At 45.7% G+C, this 14,483-nt stretch overlaps 1 protein-coding gene and 1 long non-coding RNA gene across 4 annotated transcripts in view; both read left to right on the forward strand.

Annotated features, from left to right (window-relative positions):
- Nucleotides 1-14,483, forward strand: part of LOC137097664 (uncharacterized) — a 214,331-nt gene that overhangs the window by 103,786 nt on the left and 96,062 nt on the right. The gene's annotated exons all lie outside the window — the stretch shown is intronic.
- The window catches only part of SH2D3C (SH2 domain containing 3C), a 78,415-nt gene that overhangs the window by 19,652 nt on the left and 44,280 nt on the right, over nucleotides 1-14,483 (forward strand). The gene's annotated exons all lie outside the window — the stretch shown is intronic.

Genomic DNA, 14,483 nt, shown 5'->3' on the forward strand with positions numbered 1-14,483 from the left:
GCTGTGCTAAAAGTCAGGAGCTCACCCCGACCTGGGTTTCAAACTGTCAACCTTTTGGTTGACAAGATTCACTGCATTTCCTTATGGGTGCCTTAAAAACGTCCCCACTTTAAAGTAGTATCTATTTATCTACCCACGTTGCTGTTTTTGAAACTAGGTAGGCAGAAGCTGGGCTAAAAGCCAGGAGCTCACCCCAACCTGGGCTTCGAACTATCAGCCTTTTGGTTGGCAAGATTCACTGCATTTCCTTATGGGTGCCTTCAATACTTCCCCACTTTAAAGCAGTACCTATTTATCTACCCACATTGCTGTTTAAGTAGGCAGAAGCTAGGCTAAAAGCCAGGAGCTCACCCCGACCTGGGCTTTGAACTGTCAACCTTTTGGTTGGCAAGATTCACTGCATTTCCTTATGGGTGCCTTAAATACTTCCCCATTTTAAAGCAGTACCTATTTATCTACCCACGTTGCTGTTTTCGAAACTAGGTAGGCAGAAGCTGGGCTGACAGCCAGGAGCTCACCCCAACCTGGGCTTTGAACTGTCAGCCTTTCAGATAGCAAGATTGACTCCATTTCCTTATGGGTGCCTTCAATACTTCCCCACTTTAAAATGGTACCTATTTATCTACCCACGTTGCTGTTTTCGAAACTGCTAAATAGGCAGAAGCTGGGATGAAGGCCAGGAGCTCACACCAACCTGGGCTTTGAACTGTCAACCTTTCGGCTGGCAAGATTCCCTGCATTTCCTTAAACACTGGATTTCGTGCCTGTTCTTTCTGCAATCGAGGCAGCGCTAGCGTTTCTCCCAGGCACTTTGACCGGCTGCAAGGAAGACAAGACATTGTTGACTCCCATTCAAGAATTCCACCAGCCATTCATTCGCACAGACGATGCCGCACAGTGCTGCAAGCCGGCCTGGTCCCAGGATGAAATCACAGCCAGAGACATCTGCTTGTAGTTAGCCAGCCGGCGGCGAGAAGGGTTATTTATAGCCGTGGCCTCCTTCCCTTGTGGCCAGTCCAGCGGAGGGGAGTGTTGGGGGGACACGCAGTGGCAAAGGGTTTGCAAGGGAGGCCCAGGCGCTCGCAAGGCCCTCTCACATTCCTTTCCTCGGTTGCTCCCATGCTCCCCGTTTCCTGCCCAGGGCCCCTTGCCCCAGCTCTGGAATTTTTCTCACACTCCCATCCAAGCGCCTTCCCACCGCTCTCCAGATGTCCTGCGAAATGCATTTCTCTCTCTGCCCCTGAATGGGAAGGCTCCAAAGACCTCATCACATTATTATCACCATTGGTGATCCCTCGTGTCTGAATATGCGTAGGGTCTTGGTGGTGGTAGAGGCCTGTTCTTGATCCGCATGTTCTTTCGCAGTGAGGATAGGTGGTCTTGACAAGGGTTGGCATGACACACTTTCTCCCTCTTGGCACATTTCTCCCTCCATTCATGCCTCTTCAAATTCCACAGCACTGCTGGTCACAGCTGACCTCCAATTCTTGATCCGCATGTTCTTGCGCAGTGAGGACATCAGTTTCCAGGTAAAAATAGGTCCTCACAAGGGTTGGCTTGATGCGCCTTCCTCTTGGCACATTTCTCCCTCCATTCGTGCCTCTTCAAATTCCACAGTACTGCTGGTCACAGCTGACCTCTAATTCTTAATCCGCATGTTTTTTCACAGTGAGGACATCAGTTTCCAGGTAAAAATAGGTCCTGACAAGGGTTGGCTTGATGCACCTTCCTCTTGGCTCATTTCTCTCTTTCGCCCTCCATTCATGCCTCTTGAAATTCAACAGCACTGCTGGTCACAGCTGACCTCCAATTCTTATTACGCATGTTCTTTCACAGTGAGGACATCAGTTTCCAGGTAGAAATAGGTCCTGATAAGGGTTGGCTTGATGCGCCTTCCTCTTGGCACATTTCTCCCTCCATTCGTGCCTCTTTGAATTCAACACCACTGCTGGTCACAGCTGACCTCCAATTCGTGATCCGCATGTTCTTTCGCAGTGAGGACATCAGTTTCCAGGTAAAAATAGGTCCTGATAAGGGTTGGCTTGATGCGCCTTCCTCTTGGCACATTTTTCCCTTTCGCCCTCCATTCGTGCCTCTTGAAATTCAGCAGCACTGTTGGTCACAGCTGATCTCCAATTCTTGATCCGCATGTTCTTTCGCAGTGAGGACATCAGTTTCCAGGTAAAAATAGGTCCTGATAAGGGTTGGCTTGATGTGCTTTCCTCTTGGCTCATTTCTCTCTTTCGCCCTCCATTCGTGCCTCTTGAAATTCAACAGCACTGCTGGTCACAGCTGACCTCCAATGCTTGATCCGCATGTTCTTTCGCAGTGAGGACAGCAGTTTCCAGGTAAAAATAGGTCCTGACAAGGGTTGGCTTGATGCGCCTTCCTCTTGGCACATTTCTCCCTCCATTCGTGCCTCTTTGAATTCCATGCCACTGCTGGTCACAGCTGACCTCCACTTAAAACACTCAAGGGCCAGGGCTTCTGAGTTCTCTCGCAGTGTCTCTGCCACAGTTTTTAGGGTTAGGTAAAAGTTGTCCCCTGACATTAAGTCCAGTCGTGTCTGACTCTGGGGTGTGGTGCTCATCTCCATTTCTAAACCAAAGAGCCAGCATTGTCCGTAGACATCTCAAAGGCCATGTGGCCGGCATGCCTGCATGGAGTGTCATTACCTTCCCACCGGAGCGGTAGCTATTGATCTACTCACATTTGCATGTTTTCGAACTGTTAGGTTGGCAGAAGCTAGAGCTGACAGCAGAAGCTCATGCTGCTCCCCGGAATCGAACCTGCGACCTTTCAGACAACAAGCTCAGCAGCTCGGCGCTTTAACCCACTGCGCCACAGGGGGCTCCACTTACTTTACTTACTTACTTTATTTACTTGCTTAGGTTATCCCTCGTAGCCCGAGGATGATGGTCTTGGCAGTGGGTCCGTAGGTGACTGTGGAGCCCTATTCTTGATCCGCATGTTCTTCCACAGTTGAGGACATCAGTTTCCAGTAGAAGGTGGTCCTGACAAGGGTTGGCTTCCTCTTGGCACATCTCTCCCTTTCGCCCTCCATTTGTGCCCCTTCAAATTTCGCAGCACTCTTGGTCACAGCTGACCTCAAGTTAGACACTCAAGGGCCAGGGCTTCCCAGTTCTCTCTGGGTGTCTCTGCCACAGTTTATAAGGTTGGTCCAAGCTTAAATCTCTTTTTCTGTCCACCAACATTTGTTTTCCATTCTTGAATTGAGAGTAGAGTCACTGCTTTGAGTGATGCTGATCTTTGGACATTTGGACAACATGGCCTTCAGTCCAGCATAGTTGATGGCGGAATGTTTCACCATTAAGCTGTATTTCTGGCATTGGAGAGGGATTGGCTGGTGCCTTTTGCTGAAAGAGCACTTTGGTTTCCTTGATGTTCAGTGAGAGGCCGAGCTTCTCATATGCTTCTGCAAAGGTGTTTAGAGTGGCTTGTAGGTCTTCTTCGGAATGAGCACAGATGATGTTGTCATCAGCATATTGGAGTTCTATAACAGATTGTGACCTTGGTTTTGGCTTTCAGTCTGCTGAGGTTAAATAGCTTGCCATCTGTCTGATAGATTATTTCCACGCCAGTATTATAGTGACGAAGTTGGAGAATAAGACTTAAGTAGCTTAGGGGGGAAAGGAAATAGCCCAAGGCTGTTAGGAATTGTGGGAGTTGAAGTCCAAAACACCTGGAGGGTCGAAGTTTGCCCATACCTGCACTAGAGCATGGATCCAGTTTCTGCCTCCTGCAGAATTATTTCCAACAGACATTTGAACAAACCTCTGACGATGCCTGCCACAGATGCAAGTGAAACGTCAGGAGAGAATGCTACTGGAAAATGGCCATATAGCTCGGAAAAACTTACTGCAATCCAGTGATTCCGGCCATGGAACACATTCTTGCTAGGGAAGAATGATTGGCCATCGGTGAGAGATGCCATCATTTATTTACAGTATTTATATTTTGCCCTTCTCACCCCACAGGGGACTCAGAGCAGATCACAATGCACATATACATGGCAAACATTCAATGCCATAGACATACAACATATATAGACAGATGCACAGAGGCTATTTAACTTTCCAGCTTCATGAGGGTATGCTTTTTGAATTCCAGCCACCAGGGGAGCTGTCACTTGACCATCCACTTGTGACACTGATGGAGTACTTCCTCATTCTTTTGCACGCTGCTGGAGATTTTTATGGCATTGCAAATTAGTTGACTTAGCCTCCCTGCATAAGCGGTACCTAAATTTCTTACTTAACAGATGCAACTGTCTTTTGGGCTGCAAAGGTTGACAGCAAGCTAGACAAATGGTCGGGAGCTTACTCCAACCTGGGCTGGCTTCGAACTCATGACCTTTCGGTCAGTAGTGGTTTTAATGCAGCTTGTGTTGGGAATCTGGCTGCTTGGCTTCCTTTCTGCTTTCTTCCCAAGTTGCTCCTATTTTGAACCTAAAGCGGAGGCATGTTTCACTTGTATACACAAAAAAGATTATAGAGTGACGCAGAGTAATTGCTACCCAGCCGTGCGGGGTTCGCTGTCCTCTGTGTGACTCACTGGTCCCCTAAGTATGACATTGCAACGGTTCCTTTTGGGGACAACAACTGCCAGGATCCCCAGGCCACTCTGGTGGCCATGCTGGCTGTGGGACAGTCTCTTGACAGATATATAAGCCTCACTTGCCTAGTTTCCAATTGACCTCACAACCTCTGAGGATGTCTGCCATAGATGTGGGCAAAACGTCAGGAGAGAATGCTTCTGGAACATGGCCATACAGCAACCCAGAAGGGGCATAATGTTGCCCTTCCCTGAAAGCTCAAGCAAAAGCAAACTGCTTTTTTTTCTGTGTCAGGTGCAACTTGAGAAACTTCAAGTCACTTCTGGTGTGAGAGAACGTCTGCAAGGACGTTGTCCACGAATGGATGTTTTACCATCCTGTGGGAGGCTTCTCTCATGTCCCCACTTGGGAAGCTGGAGCTGATAGATGGGAGCTCACTCCGCTAATCCTGCCGGCACAAGAGTTTAACCGATTGTGCCACCAGGGGCTCCTTCTCTCCTCATTGCCATTTGACTTTTTTTTTTTTTTGTCGTGTCAGGAGTGACGTGAGAAACTGCAAGTGTGAGAGAATTGGCCGTCTACAAGGACGTTGCCCAGGGGACGCCCGGATGATTTGATGTTTTTATCATCCTTGTGGGAGGCTTCTCTCATGTCCCTGTATGAGAAGCTGGAGCTGCTAGAGGGAGCTCATCCGCCTCTACCGGGATTCGAACCTGCAACCTATCGGTCTTCAGTCCTGCCAGCACAGGGGTTTAACCCACTGCGCCATCGGAGGCTCCGCCATTTGGCTACATTTTGATGTTCCAGTTTCCATCCGAAGCGGGTTGCTGTGAGTTTTTCGGACTGTATGTTCCAGTAGCATTTTCTCCTGACGTTTCACCTGCATTTGTGACTGGCATCATAGAATCGGAGAATCATAGAGTTGGAAGAGACTTTGTGTGCCATCCAGTCCAACTCCAATCTGCCAAGAAGCAGGAAAATTGCATTCATAGAATCATAGAATTGGAAGAGGCCTCATGGGCCATCCAGTTCAATCCCCTGCCAAGAAGCAGGAATATTGCATTCAAATCACCCCTGACAGATGGCCATCCAGCCTCTTTTTAAAAACTTCCAAAGAAGGAGCCTCCACCACACTACGGGGCAGAGAGTTCCACTGCTGAACGGCTCTCACAGTCAAGTATCTCTGACAGATGGCCATTCATGCTCTGCTTAAAATCCTCCACCACACTCTGGAGCCTCCACCACACTCTGAAGCAGAGAGTTCCAAAGGTTTGTTCAGAGGTCTGTTGGAAATGAGGCGAGTGGAATGTGTGTATGTGTGTCTAAATATAAATAAAAATGTAATATTCGTTTGTGGGATTAACATAACTCAAAAACCACTGGACGAATTGACACCAAATTTGGACAAAATACACCTATCAGGCCAACGAGTGACCATCACTCATAAAAACACTGAAAAACACAACAGAAGAGACTTTAAAAACCACAAACAAAAAAAAATTACAACACATTGTAATATTTACTAAACTAAACTTGCTATTTACTAATAACTGCTTCTATTGTGTATTTGGAATTGATGGTTGAATCTGTAGATCTGGAGACTGCAGATACAGGGGATCCACTGTATGTAATTCAATTTAGAAAATAGAAGAAAAAATATATACACAATACACAACAAGAGAACTCGGGCATAGCTTCTCACTCTAACGTAGTGTTGCCTGAACTGAGCTTAAGGTAAACAATTTGTTGTTTAATAGACACCCATGAAATCGTTCTCCTTAAGCGACTGAAGAGAATGATTTCATGGATCATTCTCCTTAAGTGTCTGAGGGGGAAAAGGAAAGGGCCTGAGACTGTTAGGAATGGTGGGAGTTGAAGTCCAAAACACCTGGAGGGAAGGCCGAAGTAAGCCCATGCCTGGTTTAGAATAATGTCTGCCATCTTATTTTTAAAGGCATGTTCCTAGTCCTTATGACTGGGTGGTTTGCTCTCATATTATTTGGGGGATTCAGCAAAGGGAGGGTTTTCCTCCTCATGTTTACCACTTTTGGTGGAAATGGTCTTCTCAAGGTGCAGAGGATGGAGAGTCAAGGGTGGAGGCCGCGTCTGGTTCCTGACCCCAGGATCCTGCCAGCTATTTTGGGCCCGCTTTGCTGAAGGATCGCTTCCGTCCCGCAAGATGTTCCCCTGCATCCCTGCTGTTTGGGAACATTTCGGGGAAACAGATGGGCGGGCTGAAAGGGACAGGAAAGCAAGAGAGGAAGCAGTTGCGTACGAACCCATGCGCTCTTCGCTTCCTCTCTTTTTTTCCAGGTGGAAGCTGGGAAGAGCAAGCATAAGCCATGAGTCACAGGGAAACCGAGAACAAGGCTCGTTGCGGGTATCTGTGATGTTCACAGAAGCTTCCACTAGATTGACGCCCTTTGGGCATGCTGGGCTTCAGTTCCCAGCATCCCCAACCCATACATACCCTCTGGCTGTTAGGAATTGTGGGATCTGAAGTTCAAAACACTTGGAGGGCTGAAGGTTGCCCTTGCCGGCACTAGAATATCGTCCTTCCCAAGAGGAAGGCAGACGCAAGCAGCTGCATCCTCTCCTAGATGGTTTGCTCTTCCTCAATAAATACTTTTGCCATCTTGATCACACTCCGACATTGCTTGGTTGCAGGTCTATGAAACTTTGGTGTGTTACATCTATGAGATCAGTGGGCACAGTGGCGCAATGGGTTAAACCCTTGTGTCGCTGAACTGCTGACCTGAAGGTTGGCAGCAGGGGCGGCTCAACCCATTACGCAAAGTAAGCATTTGCAGTATAGTTGATTTTGCCCAGGGGCGCTCTTGAGGCCCTCTTGGGGGAAAATAGACCTTGACATATGCAAGTTGTAGTTACTGGGATGTATAGTTCACCTACAATCAAAGAGCATTCTGAACTCCACCAATGATGGAATTGAACCAAACTTGGCACACAGTTCTCCCATGACCAACATAAAATACTGGAAGGGTTTGGTGGGCAGTGTCCTTTGGTTTTGGAGCTGTAGTTCACCTACAGATCACTGTGAACTCAAACTATGATGGATCTGGACCAAACTCTACACGAATACTTAATATGGTTTGGGATGAATTGACATGAAATTTTGACACAATACACCTAATAGTCCAATGAGTGTCCATCACCCCTAAAAACACACAAAAAAACCCAGCAGAACAGACTTTAAAACCCCCCAAAATAAACCATATACAGGGGCGGCTCAACCATTATGCAAAGTAAGCATTCGCAGTATAGTTGATTTTGCCCAGGGGCGCTCTTGAGGCAAAATAGACCTTGACATATGCAAGTTGTAGTTACTGGGATGTATAGTTCACCTACAATGAAAGAGCATTCTGAACTCCACCAATGATGGAATTGAACCAAATATGGCACACAGAACTCCGACGACGAACAGAAAATATATATCAGTGATTGCTTGGGGGGTGGGTGGGGCAAAATACTGTCTGCTTACCATTGAAAATTACCTAGGTTGGCAGTTCTAATCCGCAAGACAAGGTGAGCTCTCATCTATTGGCCCTAGCTCCTGCCAACCTAGCAGTTCAGAAACATGCAAATGTGAGTAGATAAATAGGTACCACTTCGGTAGGAAAATGCAAAGAGATGCTCCAATCAGTCTTGTCGGCCACACAGCCAGGTGACAATGCAAGCTCCTTGGCTTGAAAATGGAGATAAGCACCTCTCCAGAGCCAGAGATGAGCACTGTCTCCAGAAACTGGAAATGAAAGGAGAAGCCTTTGTCTTTGTTTGTGTTTGTCTGTCTCATTGTATATGATTGTAAAGGCATTGAATGTTTGCCTATGTATGTAAGTGCTGCAATCCATTCTGAGCTCCCGAGGAGAGAAGGGTGGAATATAAATAAAATATTCGTATTAAGTATATTATTTATTCATTTTGAATTATAACCTTCCTGTATAAAAGTGGTGGAGTCTCCTTCCTTCCTATAATAATTTTTTTAATTTTTTACATAGGATTTTATGTTTATTTTATTCTCAATTTGTATTGTTTTCCTTTCTGGCAATTGAGTGTTTTGCCTTATATATTGGAAACAGCCCTGAGTCCCCTTGGGAAAATAGGGCGGTATACGAGGGTTGAATGAAAAGTAATGCCTCCACCTTCGTAACTCCTCAACAGATGGCAGTGCTGGTATGCGGCAGGTACTGACTTGTTCAGTAGACTCTCCTCTACAGTTCCATTTTGGCAGGAAGCCTTAGCATTGAACGGTTGTGTTGTTAAAGTGCAAAGTATGGAACCCTGTGCAGTCGATCAATGCGACTTAAGCAACGTGCAGTCATTGAATTCTTGACAGCAGAAGGTGTCATCCCAAAGGAGATTCCTCAGAGAATGCAAGCTGTTTAGGATGATTGTGTTGCTGTGAGTACTGTGCGTCGTTGGGCAAGTAAGTTTAAAGATGTTGAGGTGGGAACACCTGACTTGCGTGACAAACAAAGATTTGGGCATCCTGTGACAGCAACTACTGAGTTTCACAAGCAAAATGTTGACAGATTGATTCAGGACGATCGTCGTATCACTCAGAGAGAAATTTCAAGCATAATTGGCATTTTGCAAGAACATGTGTGTCACATTATTGCTTTGCTTGGCTATTGCAAGATCTGTGCATGATGGGTACCCAGGATGCTGGGTGTGTAAACAGAGTGTGAGATGCTGGTTGTGTAAACAGAGTGTCGACTTCTTCCGTGACGGCTTCAGAAAACTTGTTCATTGTTGGCAGAAATATATCCAATTGTGTGGTGATTATGTGGAAAAGTGAACAGTGGTAGGGTTGTTGTAGGTTTTTTGGGGCTATATGGCCATGTTCTAGAGGCATTTTCTCCTGACGTTTCACCTGGCAACCGTCCTCAGAGGTAGTGAGGTCTATTGGAACTAGAAAAATGGGTTTATATATCTGTGGAATGACCAAGGTGGGGTAAAGAACTCTTGTCTGTTGGAGCTAGGTGTGAATGTTTAAACTGACCACCTTGATTAGCATTTGATGGCCTGACAGTGCCTGGAGCAATTTTTTGTTGAGAGGTGATTAGATGTGCCTGATGGTTTCCTTTCTGTTGTTTTGCTGTGGTAATTTTAGAGTTTTTTTAAATACTGGTAGCCAGATTTTGTTCATTTTGAATAGTGGTAGTTAAAGAGCTCATTCGAAGGATTATTTCTGCGTTTGATTTATTAAAATATTCCCATCTAAACCCAAGTAATGAAGGTGGAGTCATTACTTATCATTCAACCCTTGTATAAATATATTATTATTATTATTATTATTATTATTATTATTATTATTATATTATTTGGAACTTCTTAAGCAGGGGTTGGATATCCATCTGTCGGAGGTGTTTTGATTGTATCTTCCTGCCTGGCAGAATGAGGTTGGACTGGATATCCTTTGGAATCCCTTTCACCACCAGGATTCTAGGATCCGAAGTCCAAGGATGCCATTTCCCAGGCAGATTTCATTCTAAACCCGTTATGCCCTTCACTGCAATCCAGCCTTGTTGTTCTTCTGGGGTTCTTTTCAGGCTTAATTCTTTTCCAATCCTCTTAGAAACATTAAGAATCTTTCCAATTTCTGGAAAAATCCAGCAGAGGCTGTGGGAAAAACCTCCACATTGGAACGGTGGCTTGGATGAAAAAGTGTGGGTGACCGAGAAAATCTAGAGGCATTTTCTCCTGACGTTTCGCCTGCATCTATGGCAGTGGTTCTCAACTTTCCTAATGCTACGACCCCTTAATACGCTCCTCATGTTATGGTGACCCCCAACCATAAAATTAGTTTTGTGGCTACTTCATAACTGTCATTTTGCTGCTGTTATGAATCATAATGTATATATCTGATATGCAGGATGTATTTTCATTCACTGGACCAAATTGGGCATAAATACCTGATATGTCCAAATTTGAATACTGGTGGGATTTGGGGGGGAGGGGGAGCGGACTTTGTCCTGTGGAAGTTGTAGTTGCTGGGATTTATAGTTCACCTACCATCAAAGAGCATTCTGAACTCCACCAATGATGGAAATGAACCAAACTTGGCACACAGAACTTCTAATGTGTTCCATGACTAATGGAACACATTGGAAGGGTTTGGTGGGCATTGACCTTGAGTTTTGGAGTTGTAGTCCACCTACATCCAGAGAGCACTGTGTACTCAAACAAGGATGGATCTGGACCAAACTTGACACAATACTCCATATGCTCAAATGTGAGCACTGGTGGAGTTTGGGCAAAACAGACCTTGACATTTGGAAGTTGTAGTTATTGGGATTTATAGTTCACCTACAATCAAAGAGCACTCTGAACTCTACCAACGATGGAATTGAACCAAACTTGGCAGACAGATTGGAAGGGTTTGGTGGGCATTGACCTTGAGTTTGGGAGATGTAGTTCATCTACATCCAGAGAGCACTGTAGACTCAAACAATGATGGATCTGGACCAAACTTGACACAAATACTCAACATCCCCAAATGTGAACACTGGTGGAGTTTGAGGGAAATAGACCTTGACATTTGGGAGTTGTAGTTGCTGGAATTTATTGTTTGCCTACAATCAAAGAGCATTCTGAACCCTACCAACGATTGAATTGGGACAAACATCCCACACAGAACCTCCATAATCGACAGAAAATACTATGTTTTCTGGTGGTCTTTGGCGACCCCTCTGACACCCCCTCGCAACCCCTCCAGGGGTCCCGACCCCCAGGTTGAGAAACACTGATCTATGGCAAGCATCCTCAGAGGTAGTGAGGTCTATTGGAACTAGGAAAATGGGTTTATATATCTGTGGAATGATCAGGGTGGGGCAAAGAACTCTTGTCTGTTGGAGCTAGGTGTGAATGTTTCAACTGACCACCTTGATTAGCATTTGATGGCCTGACAGTGCCTGGGGCAATCTTTTGTTGAGAGGTGATTAGATGTGCCTGATTTTTTTTCACTTCTTTTTGTTTTGCTGTTGTAATTTTAGAGTTTTTTTAATACTGGTAGCCAGATTTTGTTCATTTTGAATAGTAGTAGTTAAAGAGCTCATTCAAAGGATTTCTGTATTTGATTTATTAAAATATTCCCATCTAAACCCAAGTAACGAAGGTGGAGTCATTACTTATCATTCAAAGCAGATGTCAAGGATGCTACCATCATCACCCTCTTCAAAAAAGGAGAAAGAACAGACTGCGGAAACTATTGAGGTATCTCCTTTCTAACCTTAGCTGGGAAAATCCTCGCAAGAATCCTTGCAAACCGCCTTCTGCCCCTCTCAGAAGACACCCTCCCAGAATCCCAGAACGGCTTCCGCCCCTCCAGAAGAACCGCGGACATGATCTCCATTGCACGACAGCTCCAAGAAAAATGCAGGGAACAAAATCAACCTGTGTCCATGGCATTCATTGACCTTGCAAAGGCATTCGACACAGTGAATTGCAGCACTCTCTGGACCATCCTCCAAGAAATTGGGTGCCCAAACAAATCCTGAGGCTCCTCCATGATGACAACAGTCTTGGATAGCAATGGCTCCCAAAGTTACCCATTTAAGGTGGAATCAGGTGTCAAACAGGGATGATGTGTTATTGCCCCAACTCTATTCTCCATCTTCATCGCTATGATACTTCATCTTGTTGACGGGAAGCTTCCCACCGGAGTGGAAATCATCTATCAGACAGATGGCAAGCTATTTAACCTCAGCAGACTGAAAGCCAAAACCAAGGTTACAACAACATCTGTTATAGAACTCCAGTATGCTGATGACAACATTGTCTATGCACATTTCGAAGAAGACCTACAAGCCACTCTAAACACCTTCACATAAGCATACGAGCAGCTCGGCCTGTCATTGAACATCGAGTAAACCAAGTGCTCTTCCAGCAGTCTCCAGCCAGTCCCTTTCCAATGCCAGAGATACAGCTTAATGGTGTAACATTAGAAAATGTTGACCATTTCCACTACCTTGGCAGCCACCTCTCCACAAAAGTCAACATTTACACTGAAATTCAACACCGCCTGAGCTCTGCAAGTGCAGCATTTTTCCAAATGAAGCAGAGAGTGTTTGAGGACTGGGACATCCGTAGGGAAACCAAAATACTTATTTATAAAGCTATTGCCTTCCCAACCCTGCTCTATGCCTGCAAGACGTGGACTGTCTACAGACGTCATATGCAACTCCTGGAACGATTCCATCAGTGCTGCCTCCGGAAAATCCTGCAAATCTCTTGGGAAGACAAGCGGACAAATGTCAGCGTGCTGGAAGAAGCAAAGACCACCAGCACTGAAGCGATGGTCCTCCGCCATCAACTCCACTGGACCGGCCATGTTGTCCGGATGCCTGACCACCATCTCCCAAAGCAGTTGCTCTACTCCGAACTCAAGAACGGAAAACGGAATGCTGGTGGACAGGAAAGGAGATTGAAAGATGGACTCAAAGCCAACCTTAAAAACTGTGATATTGACACTGAGAACTGGTGCTCCAACTGGAGGTCAGCTGTGACCAGCAGTGCTGCAGAATTTGAAGATACACGAATGGAGGGCAAAAGGGAGAAATGTGCCAAGAGGAAGGCACATCAATCCAACCCCGACTGGGACTGCCTTCCACCTGGAAATCAATGCCCTCACTGCGGGAGAAGATGCGGATCAAGAATAGGGCTCCACAGTCACCTCCGGAAACACCGACAGAACACCGACCTTGGAAGACCATCATCCTCGGACTACGAGGGATCACCTAAATGGAAAAAATAGATGAGCTTTTCCCAAGAAAGAAGAAATAGCAGGAAAATCTTCAGGATGTTTTGGTAGTTGGTGGAGGGAGCTGTTTGGGGGAGCAAAGAAACTGCTCTGCATTTGGAGCCATGGAGAAGAAGAACTCAACAGGTTCCTGGACCATCTTAACAGCATCCACGCAAACATCCAGTTCACCATGGAAAAAGAAAATGAAGGAAGACTGCCTTTTCTAGATGTCCTAGTCATCCGCAAACCAGATCAACAATTGGGTCACACCGTCTACAGAAAACCCACACACACAGATAGATATCTACATAAAAACTCCAACCATCACCCAAGTCAAAAAAGAAGCACCATTAAAGCCTTGGCAGACCGTGCAAAAAGAATCTGCGAACCCCACCTCCCTCCAAGATGAACTGAACCACCTCAACTGGGCTCTCCAGGCCAATGGAGACTCCACCTCAGACATCAGAAGAGCTGCAAGACAACCGAGAAGAAGCCACGAGAGTAAAGATGAAGATCCACCCAGAGGAAAAGTGTTCCTGCCATACATCAAGGGAACCACTGACCGCATAGGGAAGCTGATGAGGAAACACAACATACAAACAATCTACAAACCCACCAAGAAAATCCAACAAATGCTACGTTCAGCAAAGGACAAGAGGGATCCTCTCACCTCTGCAGGAGTCTACCGTGTACCATGCAGCTGTGGACAAGTCTACATAGGGACCACCAAACACAGCATTGCCCAAACACGCATCAAGGAACATGAAAGGCACTGCAGACTACTTCAACCAGAGAAGTCAGCCATAGCAGAGCACCTGATGAACCAACCTGGACACAGCATATTATTTGAGAACACAGAAATGTTGGACCACACCAACAACCACCATGTCAGACTACACAGAGAAGCCATTGAAATCCACAAGCATGTGGACAATTTCAACAGAAAGGAAGAGACCATGAAAATGAACAAAATCTGGCTACCAGTATTAAAAAACTCTAAAATTATAACAGCTAAACAACAGAGAGGAAAAAACCAGGCACAGATTAACACCTCCCAGCAACAGATTTTCCCAGGCTCAGGCAGGTCTTCAAATGCTAATGAAGGTGATCAGCTAAACATTTACACCTAACTGCAGCAGGGAAGAG

This window comes from Anolis sagrei, chromosome 11 (genome assembly GCF_037176765.1).
Source record: "Anolis sagrei isolate rAnoSag1 chromosome 11, rAnoSag1.mat, whole genome shotgun sequence".
Classification (NCBI taxonomy): Eukaryota; Metazoa; Chordata; class Lepidosauria; order Squamata; family Dactyloidae; genus Anolis; species Anolis sagrei.